The sequence below is a fragment of the Leptonotus elevatus genome, chromosome 3, assembly GCF_054856555.1.
Source record: "Leptonotus elevatus isolate MCC_2025b chromosome 3, RoL_Lele_1.0, whole genome shotgun sequence".
NCBI lineage: Eukaryota > Metazoa > Chordata > Actinopteri > Syngnathiformes > Syngnathidae > Leptonotus > Leptonotus elevatus.
Window position 1 is genome coordinate 10,732,499 of NC_141241.1, and position 17,591 is coordinate 10,750,089.

Consider the following 17,591-nt stretch of genomic DNA (forward strand, 5'->3'; position numbering starts at 1 on the left):
TGATTGAAGTCAGCTGTGACCTAGAGTACGGGAGCTGCCCTCCCTCTGACAGATCCACCAGTGTGCGCTCACCAACATTGGGTCTAACCCACCTCCGCGTAGAAGTACGCCTAGTACTGAGCCAGATTTAGGACGGTCACGAAAATAGAGCTCATGGTGTTCACAAATTCATTAGAAGGAGAATGCATCTAAAGTAGCTTTTTTTAGCTAGTTTTTACATTACGTTCAGCACGATGGCTCTCGTTCTAGCTGGCCAGGGAAAATGTATGGGAGATGCAATTCACGGTGACACACCGCCAAACACAAATACCCCCTGAACCCCCACGCGTCAACAACTTCCCCATGTATGTGCCGCTTATCAGAAGCTAACGCTAATCTGTGCATCCAACAAAACTCTATGCAGTTCTGCTTATCTTTTGGCTTTGGCATGATAACATGGGCGTCGTACATATGGGGCATGTGCGTGTTAGCGCCTCTGCATGAGATTGTTTCATACTACTCCACCTGTTGCTGGAAAATGGCTCTGGATGTTCACCCAACCTAGCTGATCATACCATGGGCAGCAGAACTCCTTATCAGAAATGGGCAGTTAACAAAATATTTACTTTTACTAATTCCTCACTTGATTGGTGAGCAAAAACACCACTTTTATTTGGAAACAAGCAATTAAAAGATCTCTTTAAATGAAAAATGCCAATTCCAATCCAGATAGTTTAGCATTTTTGTCTTGTATTTCCTACTGACGGTCATTCTATTATGTTTTTATTTTAATTTTATTTTTTAAATAATTTTAAAATAGGTGGCACCTGCGACCGGGCTCCCAAACCAATTCTGATGCTCTACTTGGATAAGAATTTAAATTCGCTCAATAATTGTCGGCGGAGTGACTCTCTGACTTCCCTGGCCGAGAGAGGCAATCTCAAAAGGTATCGGCAATTATGTTTACGCATCTGCGCTGAACTCCATTAATGCTTTATCGAAATGCATTTTTTATTTCGCTCCCTGCCAAATTAATGACAATGCGTGTGCGTGTTTTATATTATGGCGTTATTAGATTAGATAAGATTAGATGAATCCTAATTAGCTCTGTGACCTTGCAATCCATCGGGATGTAACTCTGCAGTAAAAGTAATGTCTGTGTGTGCGTTGTGGGCGGGTGAATACAAGGTACACACATCACCCATGTCAGATTGCATATACCTTATTCATATTCCATATTGAAATACATGCAAAACAGACACTACATTATGAACATTCATCCCGTCTGACTTTGACCCAGTGGTGCCCTCACTAGCAGATGTTGGGAGCTATGGCGTTTGTCGAAGAACAGTAACGCGGCGCCGCTCAGCATTGGCAATATCCCAAAGGAACGTCTTTGCCTGTCACAAGTGTTTGCGTCTTCCTTCCCTGGTGGGGAGCAGTGCAGAAAATCTCACATGTGCAAAAACGGCAGTGAGAATAGAAAGAACATGGCAGGAATCTACTTATGATTGTGACATTTCAACTACTTCATCACTTAATTAATTATATTTTTTAACTCATTCACTCCCAGCCATTTTCACTGAAGGAACCCCCTTTGCTGTTTTACTAGATTTTGACTGATTTTGCAAGGCCCACAGAATAATGTGTTATATTGCTATAAAATCATGGATCCTACCAAAAGAAAGATTAGAGTCTCTTCTTTCATCAGGAAAAATAGTATATTTTTATCTGTTTCCGTTTTGAAGCAATTAGCATTAGAATATAGCTAAGTTTCTTCATTATTCACAAATCTCCTCAAAACTGTGGGGAAAGCAGCTTTTTGCAACACGGCCCTGGTTGATCTCTTATACTCTGCTGCCACCTGCTGGCCGTTTTTGTAATAACTACCATTGCTTCAACCGTTCTCTTCAGTTCAGAGGCTGCTCAAAGCAAAAACGTATCATTCACTCCCAGCCATTTTTACTGAAGCAACCCCCTTCGCTCCTGGCTGTTTTACTGGATTTTGACTGGTTTTGCAAGGCCCACAGAATAGTGTGTTCTATTGCTATAAAACCGCGACCCTTGTGAGGACAAGCGGTACAGAAAATGGATGGATGGATGGATGGATTGCTATAAAAACATGGAACCTACCAAAAGAAAGATTAGAGTCTCTTCTTTCATCAGGAAAAAGTATATTTCTATCTGTGTCCATTTTGCAGCAATTAGCATTAGAATATAGCTAAGTGTCATCATTATTCACAAACCTGTTTAGAACTGTGGGTAAATGAGCTTGTTTGCAACATGGCCCTGGTTGATCTCTCATACTCTGCTGCCACCTGCTGGCCGCTTTTGTAATTACTACCATTTCTTCACTCGTTCCTGCAGTTCAGAGGCTGCATCAATGCTCTAGCATTTAAAAAAAAAACGTCTTTGGGACACATTTAAAATAGAACATATTTATACATTTTTGGGAGCAAATGAGTTAATCTATCGTTCTGGTGTCTTTTGAATATAACGAGCCATCAGCTAACAAGTAAAATGTAATGGGCAATACTACGTATTTCTTTATGACACAATATCACTATAAGTCACTTTAACATACTTCCTTGACACCAATTGCTACTTTCCTATAATACGGGGCTTTGGTGGCAACTTGTAGAATCTTGGGACATGAAAAAAACATGACTAGGTGAATTTTTGAATATCAAACTGTGACTAGAGTTTGATCTATTAGTCAATTACTCACTATATATTTGTTTTCACTTGATCCTTAACCACCACAAATAAGAGGGTTCAATGTACCATGTGCTACATTAATGTTTGAATCAGGTGGTTAAACTTTGTTCAATACTTTCTGCGCCCCTGGATGTATTATGTCTAAACGGCTCCAATTCTTAAATGTACAAAAATCTTACATTAAAATTAGGCAAGTCTTGATTGTTTTTTCAAAACCATTGCACTAGCATACAAGGCAAAACTATCCAAAATGTGTCCCTATCCAAATACATCTGGGCCTGACGGTAGCCTCCATCCAGAACAGTTTACGTACGTACCATGAGATCAATGTTATGATTTGTCGAACCCCACCTCCAGACCAGGCCCAGCATTCGACCAATCATGATGATTAGTTGAGGTCGCACATGTGCTCTCGCACCAGCCTCCTGTTCACGACTGAAATTTATGACACCACTAGGACAGGCCTGGTCTGACACAGTGACCAGTGTTAAAGGACAGTGTGTAGGCACTTGTGTATTCTGTATACAGTATATTGGGCTTTGCTAGTAATAACCACACACACACGCAATAAACAGCCCAGGGTCACTCATCCATTCCAATTCCAACAACTCATGACAACGCTGACATTGGCCTTTCCCTGTTGCTTAAAGGCAAAAAAGTAAATACCCTGTTGCAGCCCATTCCGCTTGTGCATGCAAAAAAACAAAACAAAAAAAACTCAAACCAAAGCAGCACATGCATTTATTATTAGTACTATCATTTATTTACTCAGTTTCACTCTCAGGTAAACAGGATGTGGAGCTACCACCATTGACGTTGAAGATATCTCATTTTTTAGTTCTGAAGTAACACAACAAAAGAAATTAGATTATTTACTTATTTTATCTGGTGGCTTGTTTCTTTATTTATATTATACATGTTTTTTTAAATTAGGGGTAAAGTACTTATGAGGAGATAGACCATTATATTATAGAACCCCCCCCCCCCCAAAAAAAATGGACATAGTATTGTAGAACACGCACAGAGGCTATCACATGAAAAAAAATGTGAGCATAAAATTGCAAAATAATTGTTTTAAGTCATTAATATTTTTAAAGAACAAATTCATACTCGTCATATTTTCGTGCTAGATGTATGTAATGTTACAAAGTTGTGTTACTTTTGTGGAAAAAGTTGTAACATTCAAATAATTGAATTTTATTTAAGAAAAACATTGTTGCGTGTAAACTAAGTCATAATAAATAAAGTATATAGATAGAAAAATATGAGAATAAAGTATCATACAATTTTGAAAAGTCTCAATGAAAACCATTTCTTACAATAATACGGAAATGTACTATAATAACAATTTTTTTTAAGAAATTGTGAATATTACAATAATGATTTTTTTTAATACATCAAGTCATAATTTTACCATACTAAAGTTGTAAAATGCAGAGAACAAATTTGCTGTACTATTAAATATAAAATGTAATATTTCACTTTTCGGGGTCAGAGGTCATTAATGGACGAAATACCTTTGCTCTAAGGTCAAGTGCTACTACGCCAAACTCACCCAGGCAAACTTTTTATGGACCTCGCTTTGCACACTGCAAACAGATTGAAATTACCTTTTCCCAAACTTGTCTCGCAAAGTTAAAAGAACACAATTGTTCTAATTGTCGCTGTAATTATGAATTAGAAATACACAATTGCAGACAACCACAATGTATCTCGTAGTGCATATCCTGAATTTCCACTTGCGATCCCAGTCACACTTGGCTAAAGCCATATTTAAAATTGCTGTCCTTAGTGTGAGCATTTGTAAATTACAATCATTATCATCTGTTCCACATTAAAATGTCAAGTAGAGCTATCAAACTGGCACCTGTGCATTATGTATCAACAGTGAACAAACCGCTCGAAATCCAAAACGTCCCGTGTGACTTTAAGCTTCTCCATAGTGTTTAACTTCAACGTGCAGTTTACCAATATTGTCATTCCTTTCAGTTGCCAGCCTTCCTTCAATCCATTTCACTTTTCGTCAATACTCCCTCCCCAAATTAGCTCCCCGGATAGAATTTGCTCAAGCGCTCCCCCGTCTGTTTGACAACAACAAACAGCTGACGACCGCTCTTTCCCAATCCCTGCAGCACAAAGAGAAGAAAGAAAGAAATGTGTCCACTCAGCAGCTACCTTCTCTGACACCATTATTTGCCACTTATTTATTCAAAGTGATATCACCTGGGCCCAAAAGGCTCTGTGCTCAGTGTCTGCCTGTTGTGTACTGACTGAGGAGAAGATGTTAGCAGCCATTGATGGAATGTGTAGGGAAACGCCCCAAGTGATGGCGGCAGGGTAGAGCAGACAGGACAACAGTGACCTCTGGTGGTCAGGGGCAACATACGCATACTCAACTGGTTTCAGTGATTTAGGGGGACTGTCATTAAAAACATTTTTAATTAAATAAAAACAATTAAATAAATAAATAAAAATTAAATAAATAAATATTCGGCTCATTAATTAGAAAGGAAAAAATAAATATTATTAATTATATTTAATTATATGGAACTATCTTTGAGGTTGTGTATGTATGTAAGAGGAGTCTCGACGTAAAACACAAAAGGTCAGAGCTTGACCAAATTTGAGCTTCAACCAGTCTCAGTCCAGAATTTAACAGCAAGCAAGGCCTGTTCACCACTTTAATTATCGCACTTCATCTTAAGCCCTGGCTCTTAAACCATAACAGGCGAGATCTGAAACATTGTAACCTTTACATGCTATTGATTGTTTGCCATCCAATACAATTCCAAATAAATGGAATGTGCCGTAAAGGAAGGCCGTAATGGCACGGTCTTCCGCAGGTCAAGTGCTGTTGAACAGAAACAATCTTCTTTAGCAACATAATATACTTTGCTCGTTACAGGAATAGGATCCGTTTAGTAGGTTTTACAGTATATTGAGGTCAACTAAGAAGGTGGAGTGGGATAGTTACTCTTAATGAGATTGCTGCCATATTGGATCACCGGTGTATGATTGTGGTTACAAATGAGGTGAAAGTGCAGAAGTGCAGATACTTCTTTAGTTAAATTGCTTCAAGGGATGAGTCAAGGACATGAAACTAAAAATTAAACCATTGCTTTTTAGGACAATAGGTCAGAAGGCCCATGTAGTTGGGAGCATGTTTGTGTACACATGTACAGTATGTGCTTTTTACTGCTTTTGACTGGAGGTACATAGAGAGTGGCTATTCACACAGTCTTAAGGTCGTATCCCACTTAGGTAAGAACGTTTGTGAAGCTAGCAAATGTTGATTTCTCGCCAGGGTTTGTCAGGTTTCCTTCAAGGTCGTAACGTTTGCTAAATGTTCTCTAAATGTCGCCAGACATTCGGCAACAGTTTTCATCGTAAGGAAATTAGGAACATGTTCAACATAAAGCTACATTAACCTATAAGAACGACACTGAAAAGGAAAAATGCCGGGTTAGTCATAATGTTACAAGAATGACATAATTTTTATGCAAAAATAAAAAAATCAGAATGTTCCGATAGTTAAGTCGTAATATTGCATGAATGAAATTGCAAAAATAGATAACAAGAAACCAATTAGAAGTCATATCACAAAAATAAAATAGTATTTTGGAGGTGGAAAAAAATCTAAATATTAAAATTGTAATAGTACAACTATAAAGTTATATAGTTTTAAGGATTGGTTGTCATAATGTATCATATTAATTTATTGACTTATTAGGTATGTACAGTACATGTATATTTGATCAATAAAGCAATATTATTTTAATCCATTCATTTTATTATGTGAGTAAAGTTGTCCTGTTACCAGAAAGTAATCATATTACAAGAATTAAGTCATAATATCTAAAAACAAACAAACATGTTTTTCTTTCTAAAGACATGTGTCAAGAATGAATCATAATATTACGACAATAAAGTCGTAATGTTGGAGAAGAATACAACTATATTCTTTACAGGGAAAAAAATCTCTATTACAAATAGTGAAATCCTATATATTACAAGAATAACGTAGTATTGCCAATAAATTAGAATTGAAAGTTGTAATATTAATAATGATAAAAATAATAATACTACAAAAGTATTTTCTAATATTACAATAGTAAAATTGTGTTGTCACGAGAAGTAAGCTGCAATATATGAATAATTTAACATAATTAAATATTTGTTTAAAAAAAAAAAAACTCCTCGAGTTGAGGTGACCCATGACCGTGGTATAGAGAATCAATGGATTGCACATACGGTGATTTGTGTGGGCGGGTGTGTGTGAGCTATAGTGGGTTTTGTTGTTTTGTTTTGTATTCCTGACTATTCTGTATGTGGTTGTAAGGCCACTTTGAATCATTAGGTGGCACTGCAACACAATTGATGAATTAGTTTTCCTGCGTTCATGATGAACACAACCTGCTGTATTTTTCCTACTATTGCACTGCTTGCATGCGTGCACATCAAAGTTGCGTAGAAGGTTCAGTTTTTCGTGCCGCAGGTGGGTCATATCAGCATTCTTCCATCGTTTTCTGACATTTGCACAGGCTATTAATGCATGAATGAATGCAGATAGCCATGCATATTCACAAAAGCAACACTCTCTCTCATCTGCTGCTCTCCCCAGGAGCCTTCGACATCACACGGGCACGTTTATGCTTAAAATAAAACGTGTCTGACATACTCAACGTCATGCAAATCATTCATTAAGCCTTCATTGCCGATGGGGAATAACAATTCAGTGGTCCCCCACGATATCGCGGTTCATCATTCACACACTGACTATTTTACAGATATTTTTTTGTTTTTCGTTTGTTTGTTTTTTACTTACTTTGAGTCAATAATTGAATCACTATAATAATAGTTTCTTCAATAGTCAAAAGTGTATTTTTAGTCTTGAGTTGCGAGCAAATATTTGAGTTATAAGCGCCAGCTAAGGTGGCAGCAAACGCGTTAACTTTTTCTTATGAAAGCGAGCTAGATTTTAGTGTAGTGCTAAAACACAATGCGAAACACCGTAGATAAGCTAACAAAACTAGCATCGATGTCACAGTAATTAAGGACAATTTATATTTGAACACGTGTATTATTCGGCCCCCTGTTGGCAAAGGAGCAGCACAACGACCATTGAATTACTGATGCACAATCTGTTTATTTTTGTATTAGAATTATTTAATTATGTTTGTCATGGCATTCAAAATTGTAGAACAGATTAATGGCATTGCTGTTCATATCATTTGTCAAACCTTAGAGACAATATGAGCATTTTTACTGTTTAAAAACATTAAATAAAATAAATCCTTAACAACATAGTCATGTAGTAAAATTAGGTTTTACTAATTTTTTCTTGGTGTAATTGTGTCTAGGATAGATGTGTCATAATAGTTTCAGTTGCACGGTTCAGCCACTTAGAGGAGCTGTAACTCCGCAGAGGGACAAACAATGGAAAAAGCCTGAGACAGACTTCCACGCATTGGACATCAGGTAGTATTATAAAATCCATCCAATACTCCTAAGTGAAAAGTACTGTGAGTAGTGTAGCAGTAACAAACCAATAGCAGTGGACTGGAATTCATACGAGTGGTGTACATTGGTATGTGCTGCTCTTTTGGTTAGTAAAAATAAATAAATAAATGTAAAAAAAAAACAATATGTTTGAGGGTGTCACCTTACAGCTTTGATTGATGAGGTTTCATAAGCATGCCATTTACCATTTAAGAAATTGAATGCAATTTACCTGAGAGATGTGCTTTGGTACGAGCTGCTGTTTTGGTTAGCAAAAGTAAAACAAAAATGTTTTATTATATATATATATATATATATATCCTTGTGATTGAGGTTTGGCTTTATTTTAAGAGGATTTACAAGCATACATTGTTTAACATTCTGGAATCACACATTATTCCATCTGAGAAATGTTTCTTGGTACTACATGTGCTGCTGTTTTGGTTAGCAACACTTCAGAAACAATATGTGGTTGCGCTTGTTGCCATTGAGCTTATTTTATGCCATTTGCCATTTAGTAATCACAACTGAATTTGTCTGTGTGATGTGGCTTAAAATGTGCTGCTGGTCTAAATGACCACGCCCCACAATTCAAAAATGCATGCAAACTGACATCAAACATGAGAGGAAGTGACTTTTAAGCCACAGGCACACACAGTCAAGATGGTGCAGGGCGCGGTGGTGGGGGGTTAAGTTGTGGCTTCCCACATTTTGTGTACTCGGCCACATCAAGCCGCCATATAGTTATTTGGAGGCCTCTTTAATTGCTGAGTAATGGCGCGACTGTGTTCGCAATCTGCGTCGGCGAGCAAATATTTTAATCGCGCTTATATCAAACAGTAGCCTGTAAAAACATGACATTTACAACGGAGCGCTATAAAGCTGCGTAAGCCGATCAATAAGCCTTCACACACGCACATGCACGTACACATGCAAACGAGTACAATTCATGATTTAATGTCAGACTCGCCGCATGGAGCCAGGCAGCAACACAACAACACGGACTCTGGTGCTTGATCATTGTTCATATTCAATTCTATTATGAAAAGTCCAAATATGACGATAGGAACAAAATATATACTCACTGAGCAAAAAAATGTATATCATAAGTAATCGATCACCACATGACACTATACATTACACAATTTAAAACTACTCTATGTTTCGATGCTACACTACATTGTACTTAAAAACTCCTATAGGATGCAATACTTTGTATGCAGCTAAGGCTGTTTTTAAATTGATGTGTAAATAACGTTGAGTTCAATGTTATGGTATATTATTACACCATTCCATACTACACTATACTGTATTATGGTATACGCCACAGTTAAGTATAGTACAACTACTATAGCGCACGGTGCTGCGTCCGACAGCGTTATCCCTGAAAAAGCCACAACTGAAACCTCCACAAAAAAGGTTTAGAATTTCTTATAAATTCCAGAAGATGGCGGCAAATCACTGCTTTTCCATTAGACAGTGCTAGGGCCTGACAAACAATTCCTGTGAATATCAGAGGATAGGACTTAGAAATATCTACAAGGTATTTGGTGATTTTACAAATAGCAAATCATAAATATGTGATACATTGCTCTCCACTACACCATTTAATACCATACTAGGCTATACTACACTAGAGGTAGTCCTCAACTTACGAACACAATGGGTTCTGAGAGGTTGTTTGTAAGGGGAATGTTATTCAATTTTGTTTAAAAATAAAATTGTATGAAATTATTAGTTTTTAAACAAAAAAAATCAAATGTGAAACATTTAAAAAATGAAACAAATTAAATTATATACAATGCATACTTTCTATACAGTACATAAATTAAATTAAAAAATACATTAAATTACGTCATCCATTGTCTGAACCACTTTTCCTCACAGTAAATTTTATTAAAATTTTACACAGTACACTGCCATGAAAACTGAATTAATATGCTTACTGATGGCGGAGTTATTGAGTTGAGTTCATGTCAGGCTACTGAAATGAAAGGTTATGTTTTCCGGCTGTCCGTGAAGTGCACACGAATGTGATTGGCGCGTATGACGAGTCAAGATGGCGACCGCCGAGTCGGATTCAAGTGATTTCGAAGCTGAAGATATATTGTATGTTTTACTACTACGCCGATAAAGAAGCCGTCTGAGGGCTGCTTCTCATAAATATCCTCCAGGAGAGCCTCTGAAATGTACTCACAGTGTGGCGCCAAGATTGGGTGTATGAAAAGCGCATGCGCCGCGGCCACTGATCCGTGGCTCCTGTGCCGTGCATCGCAAGACAGAGAGGTAGTTGAAATGCACAAATGACGCGGTGCTGCTTGGCAGGGTTGTGGCAGAGAGGGGAACTACAGTACAGTACTGTACCGTAACGTATGATGTGGCGCACACTTAAATATTAACTTGCACGCAAAATACAGCTTTTAAAGACATTTGTTCGTATCTGCGAATGTTCGTAAGTCGAACGTTCGTAACTAGACCTCTTCTATATAATTTATATCAAACTTAACTATACTGTGCTATACGGTACTACTACTATGATATGCTACGCTAGGCTACACAATACTACCAACTCTTTTGCTACACAACTCCTATACAGTATTGCTACACTATATTACACTACACTATACCATGCTACACTATAGAATACAATACTCTATCATACCATACCTTACTATACTGTATTTTGTTATGCTACACTACATTACACTACACAACTACTACACTACTCTTGACTATGTTATACCATGCTTACTGTGTTACCCACAGCATTACACAAGTCCTACACTACACAGCAACTGCACTATACTATACTGTAGTAATACAAAGGCATTGAAGCACTCTGCGCTATCAATCAACGGTGCGTTTGGCAAACAGCAGCTCCTCTCATGCCATTAACTTTCCCTGCTGGTGATTGGATGAGCAAACACACTGCAGTGTGTGCCTAATGTGCTCAAGCACCATCATCAAATCACACACTTTAGCCGTCCAGCGTCGGCTATCAGGTAGAACAACATTGTAAAGCGGCGCAGGCATCATTTTGTGCTCCAGGGTGATAAAACGTTGGCCCCATTGCTCTCCCGTCTGCTTGTCTGCATCCTGTCTGTTCATGTCGTACAGCTGCACACCGGAGCGGCGCTTTCCTTCATCTTATACCTCCAAAATTCACTTGCCTTTATGGATTGGTCATAAAAGTGTAGACTTTCACCTTTAAAGAAAGGGTTGTCTCAAGACATGACATTTAATATTTAGGAATTACTGTAAAACTATGTTATGCAGATTGCATGGTCCAAATTGCCTTACCTGGATAAATAAAATACTTCTGCACCTAACTCGTATATAAGTTGATGCATAGTACTAGAACAACGGCTCTTAGGAGCTGAATGCCATAATATAAAGGTGTAATATAATTGATTTAAACAGGCCTTGTTGTTAATCAAACGCCACAACTAGGGATGAGTGAGTACCGATACCAGGTATCGTATCAGGCCGATACCCGGCCCTTCTTCAACGTATCGTTACTTGTGGCTGTCGCAAGTACCGATACCTTGAAATAAGGCTGGGTATCCACTCGATACCCTAATAATGAGACTATATTTATTCCGGTCTATTTTTGTTCGTTTGTTTGTTTAGATTAGATTTATTGCTATGCTGTATTTTGTTTTTGTTGCGTACTTTGTTGGGTGTGCTGTCTGTCTAATCGTATTTTCTTTTTCCTTACTAGTCTTGGTACAGCCTCAGCAATGATGAAAATGATACAAACTCAGCAGACTACTCTGCCTTCCAATCACTGGATAAGGATGACAAAAACTCCCAAACCTCAAAAATTAACAAGATAAGTTTACTGTTACAAGATCGCGGTAGTAAATGAGTTGTTATGGTCTCCCTTTGATTTAAGCTCTCTTGACATTTTTGTAAGGGGAAATATTGCATTAAACATTAATGGGATGTGTCACATGTATGCATTATTAAAGTAGGGTGCATGCTGTACAGTATAATGCACACTGAGGCTGTGCTAAAATGAACGAGTTCAAATCTGTTTGGTTGAAACGGAAAAAAAACAACTTTCTCCTGGATGCTTTCGTCAAAGCCTGCAAATAAAGCGGTCAAAATTCCTCCGACATGCTAGACAGTAGATACAACTGCCATTGTTAAAATAAAAAAAAGTGTCGGTGGGGAGGGTGAAAAATAAATAAATGGATTAAAAAAAAGAAAAAGAAAATGCCTCCCGGTGTAAACGCTGCAATTTGCCTCTCAGCTGGTGGAGGCAGCGTCGACAATGGCTAAACAGCTCTGAGGCACAAAAACAATCAATACAGATTCTCTGCTCCATCCCGAGCCCACCTGCTCTCTGCTCACAGCCTGCACGGGGGGACCGCATCCCCAACTCTCCTTCCTCCCATCACTACCACACACACTTACACTTATACAGTTTGCAGCAATGTGACTCTCACACAGATAAAACTCCTCACCTGGTGAAAAGGAACATTATGCAACAACTCCTCATGGTCAGTTAGGAGAAGGCACCCTTCAAACATCAGAAGGTTAGAGCACTTTGCTCAAATAGTGGGCCAAAATGCTACTACTACAGGGTTTATCCTGTGTACAAAATTCAGAGGCGACCACCTCCAGCCTGAGCCACTGATATTGCTCAACACAGAGCTCCAGCTGTATTGATTGCAGTTGCAGTGTTGTGCCATTATGGAGGCGCTATGTCACCGGAAAGACCTGAAACAACAACCGAAGAAGAAACAGCTTTCTTCTTTTTCTTTTCTTTTTTAAAAAAACAACACTTTTTTTTTTTACTTTAATGTACCGAAGAAGAAACCGTTGCACACACACTTTTCCTGGTTGTGAGGCAGAGGTGGCGCGCTCCAGCCATCGGCAAAGTCATAAAAACACAGTATGTACAATAAACATAATATTGTTTTACAACAACGCTGAACTATATTTACAATTTAATATGTACTAGTGGATGAATTTTTAATGATTGTAGTTTAAAAAATGGCAAAAAATTAATGGCAACTTTGTATTCATATCATTTCTAATTTCTAGTCCCTGATCGTAAAATGGCTGCAGGAGGGCGGCCATAATGGTATAGGTCACCGCAGCGAGTACCGATACCTTAAAATAAGACTGGTATTGGCACCGATAGTTAGGATGATACCACCTCTGCCTCATTTTGAGACAGGAAAAACCCTGTACTACTACGACTATTAGTACAAATACTACTAGTACAAAATAGTTATTTTGGCTGATCCTTAATTCCAGTGTTTGCCACAAATGACTGGAACACTCAAACAAACACCTGCACCTGTTTTTAGCATCTTGTTTTTAGCCTATTATGAACCCTTTTTATTCACCATATGCTATGATCTGATAATGTATTATGTAAACATCCAACTATATCACATTGCATAGATTGTTTTTTGTTTATTATGTATTTGGTTGTACATCGCTGTCTACAGCCAGGTCGGCAAATGAGAATCTGTTCTCAATTTCACTTAAGTGGGTAAATAAAAGGTGGGAAAAAATAAAATAAAATAAAACGCCTGTCAAGATGCTAAAATATATTATTTGATTGCAGTGATTCCCTCTAAAGGTGGTGCAATAAAATATTAAGGTATGGCATGATTTTTGTTGAGGCCATTTTCTGTAATTCTGTACACCACAAAAATATGTATTTTTTAAATTCCTGTTTTTTATTGATAATTTTAATAAAAATTTTTGGTCAGTTTCATTATTAGCTATTGTATTATTGTTATTTTAGTGAACATTGTGTGAGGGGCTATTAAACACATAGGATTTCTACCTAATATCTATATTAAAATTATGTTTCCATTGTTCATTATCTGATATTTAAATTTCTTGAGATGGAGAATTTGAGGTTTTCATTAGCTGTAAGATTAGTAAGTTAAATTGTAAAATATTCCACTCCATGGGTTGTACAATTTTCATTTTCTAATTTACTATGACAAAAATGCGTACGTAAAACAATTAAAAAAAATTCAATAAATCATTCATTTTATATTTGAGAGGGTATTCAGTCACAGTTATTCATATGATCATAGTTGTGACCTTATTTAGCTTCATGAAAAATATTTAAAACATTGTACAGGTCTTCTCTTGATTTTTATTTTGTATTTTTGTTCGCCTCGCACCCATTTGACGCCCACTTCCTCGAAAGCCCGTTCCCTCTCACGCTCCTCTTTGACTTGGGTCTTTTTCATATTTGGCCGCCATTGACGCATGTGTCAAGCGCGAGGGTGCCGGTTGAACTGATTACATCAAACTCCAGTGTGGTGAAAGAGCACAAAGGTGTCAGTCTGGGCTCTGTGATGGGAGATCAGTGGAACAGTAATGCAATGGTAGTGAGTTATTAAATGAATAAAGAGGGGGGAGCTGCCGAAGAGTATTGATTTTCCACGGCTCCCCGAGGCTCCGGGGCTTTCAAGGGAGGGGAAGGACACACACAGACACACACACACACAGAGGTATGGGTACACATATGTGCACGCATATACAGGCAAGAAAAAGGTTTAAGAGTGAAAGGATAATGGCCTCACCAGTTGCAGTCTCACTTAAAACACAGTTTGGGCTCTCAAGGTCTCCCACTGGGCTGCCCGACGCCTGATAAAAGGACTCATTCGGATCCGACAAGGTTTTGTTCCTGCAATGCACTTGATGTTTTGCGAGAAAGTCAAGAGCCGTGCTGGTGCCAACTGTCTTCACCACCTGGGTCGCACAACACACCAGAAAAAAAATAATCATAAAAAAAATTAAGCACAACTGATTTAACAAAAGCCCAAGGTGCTAATGAATGGCATTTTTGTGGTTAAGCCCAACGATTTACCCAGAAGGCCTTCTTCATTCGTTGCTGTTTTGTTCTACTCGGCTTAGAAACCTGCATTACTGCACTATTATCTACTTTAGAACACTAATCAATGAGCAACAGCCTCGCTCATAATAACCCAATGGTATGAGTGGTTTAGACGTTTGTTGGAATACAGTGAACCCTCATTTTTATCGCAAATATAAGGAGAACATATAAAACCTATTTTTAATACATATTCCGCTCCTCACTTTAAATACTTTTAAACTTGTCAAAACCCACTTAAAAGTATTCCTTAGCACCTGCTTTCATGGTTGAAAACGCAACTCAAACTCTTGCTCACACAGTACTCCAAATAAAAGGCAAAGGCATGGGCTTTATTTGTTAATCCCAGTTGAAGGTTACCCTATCCCTTTACTGCAAAACAGGGTTAGGATAACGCAAATCTATATTTAAACACCAAAATGCTCAACAAAGCCCTAAAGTTTCATCTTATGTAAATCTGCTAGCTGCTTAACGAATACTGTAAAGCAAAACATTTTAGATGGATTAATAACAGAAATTAGCATGGATGTTATGGCAATTATAAAACCTTCACACAGATTAGGGTACTTTTTTTTCTTTTTCTTTTTTTAAGAAAGAGCAACAGTAGGCTACTCACGGCAATGATTCTCTCTGTTTACTGAAGTAGGATCAATTGAGCACCTATCTTCCTTTGAAAAGTCAAAAAGTATTATTTTTATTCTTCATCTATTTACTCTACATCTGTTCCACCTGACTTCAATGCTGCCCAGTGATTAGTAAAGAAGCCATAAATTACAAGTCTTGCCAATTCATTCCTCTCTAGTACCCCATAATGTAGCCCTACTGTAGTTTTAACTGGCAAGCTAACAGTTAGCCTAGCTTATTTGATTTATTTTCTCCCTACTATTCTTTCTCCTTTATATTTTCTGGCAGTCTGTGGCACCACACTGCCTCTCACAGGTCAGTCTTTGAACTACAACAGACAGCTATAGGTTTAGGGAGGACTCTTGCGATTGTCAGTGAATATTTGTTTCTGTCACGTGTGTTGTTCTGTTTTGCTCATCTTGGGTAAACCACACACTAGAGTAGCAAGAATGCATGTGACGATTTTTACACGCCATGTAGGTTCTCGTGCATTTTAAGCAATCAGTTAAGACCCTTAAAATAGGTGACATAACTAATCCTCGCATGGAAAAAGGAGTTCCGAATTTCCAGAAAGTGTTTTAAAAGACAAAAAAAAAAAAGTTCATGCTTGTTGGTTTGTTTACATGTCATGTATATGTGTAACTCAAGTTTTTGTTATGTCTGTTATACAGTAGACACAGGTGCTGCTCTCTTTAGTTGAATGAAACTGACAGTTTATCAGTTTCTTTAATTTATTCCAAATTTCTATATTACTGTTCCTCCTTTCCACACAGCAGCAGACACACCCATCAATTCTTCTTGTACTACTACTTCTTATATTCTTCTTCTCCTGTATGTCATTTTGATGAATGTGCGGGTTCTTTTCAGCGGATGCAAATGTGAACGCGCCCAGATCCATCTTGATTTGGGGAGTCAATCAGAGTCCATAAGGGGAGGGTCCGTGTCCATCTGTTAGCCGGAAGTGACACGAGGCGACACAAAAGGAAAAAGAAAAGACCCCCGAGACCCGTGATCTGATCCCTCTGCGGTTTGTTCATGTGTGTGTGTGTGTGTGTGTGTGTGTGTGTGTGTGTGTGTGTGTGTGTGTGTGTGTGTGTGTGTGTGTGTGTGTGTGTGTGTGTGTGTGTGTGTGTGTGTGTGTGTGGGTGTAAAAGGATTATAATTTGTCTATTGCAATTTCTCATAGAGTCATTATCTCCTAATTTATGCATAATTTTACATTGGTTAGTTTAATGACATCCATTTGTGTATTTATCCATAATATATTTTTTGTCTTTCTTTGGGTATGTATTTGATATTTTTTGTTTTTCAAATAATACAGGCCTTTTTCTTTTTTTTTTGTGTGCAAATTTCCCACTCTTTACATGCATTACTCTCTGAGAGAACCAAATCGAGTAAGGAAACATTCACCAAAATGGATTCCACACACATTATTGTGTGTGATTTATGCCAGTCAATCAAATGTTATGTCATTTACCCTTAAAATTAAATATGAATGAAAGGTTAAAAAAATGAAAATAAACATTAAATAGTGGGAAAACATTCAACATTGTTTCTGATCAGTATTGTCCCACAGTTCAACATTTAACAGTATTCCAGCGGAAAATTGAAAAACTTTTTTTTCTTCCCCCCAAAGTTTCTCTGCGGTCGTTCAGGGGTTTGAAGTCAGACAAATGCAAATCAAGACAAAGTGGTTGCAGCCTGCTCAAATAGCGATGACAGAGAGACAAATAGAAGGGGCACACAAAAACATCCCACCCGCTCTGGCACGCTCACACTGTTCAGACAGAAGGGGTTAGACGAGAGGAGGGGGGGGGGGGGGGGTAAAAAAAAATCAATAGCGTACTTGCCACATACAGATGAATTTTTCCAAGGTGTGTGTTTGGCTGAAGGATTC

The 17,591-nt window shown here is 37.9% G+C and overlaps 1 long non-coding RNA gene across 2 annotated transcripts in view; it reads right to left on the minus strand.

The window, feature by feature from the left end:
• Positions 1-15,883, minus strand: part of LOC147176905 (uncharacterized) — a 31,133-nt gene extending 15,250 nt beyond the window's left edge. The window contains exons 1-3 of one of the 2 annotated variants that reach the window (XR_015094331.1): positions 15,687-15,883; positions 14,760-14,928; positions 12,778-12,921 (exon numbers count right to left, since the gene is read on the minus strand). This is a non-coding gene — a long non-coding RNA (uncharacterized LOC147176905). Of the gene's footprint in view, positions 1-12,777; positions 12,922-14,759; positions 14,929-15,686 lie in introns of those variants that run through there. The other variant, XR_015094330.1, reaches the window with a different exon arrangement.
• Positions 15,884-17,591: the final 1,708 nt, after the last annotated feature.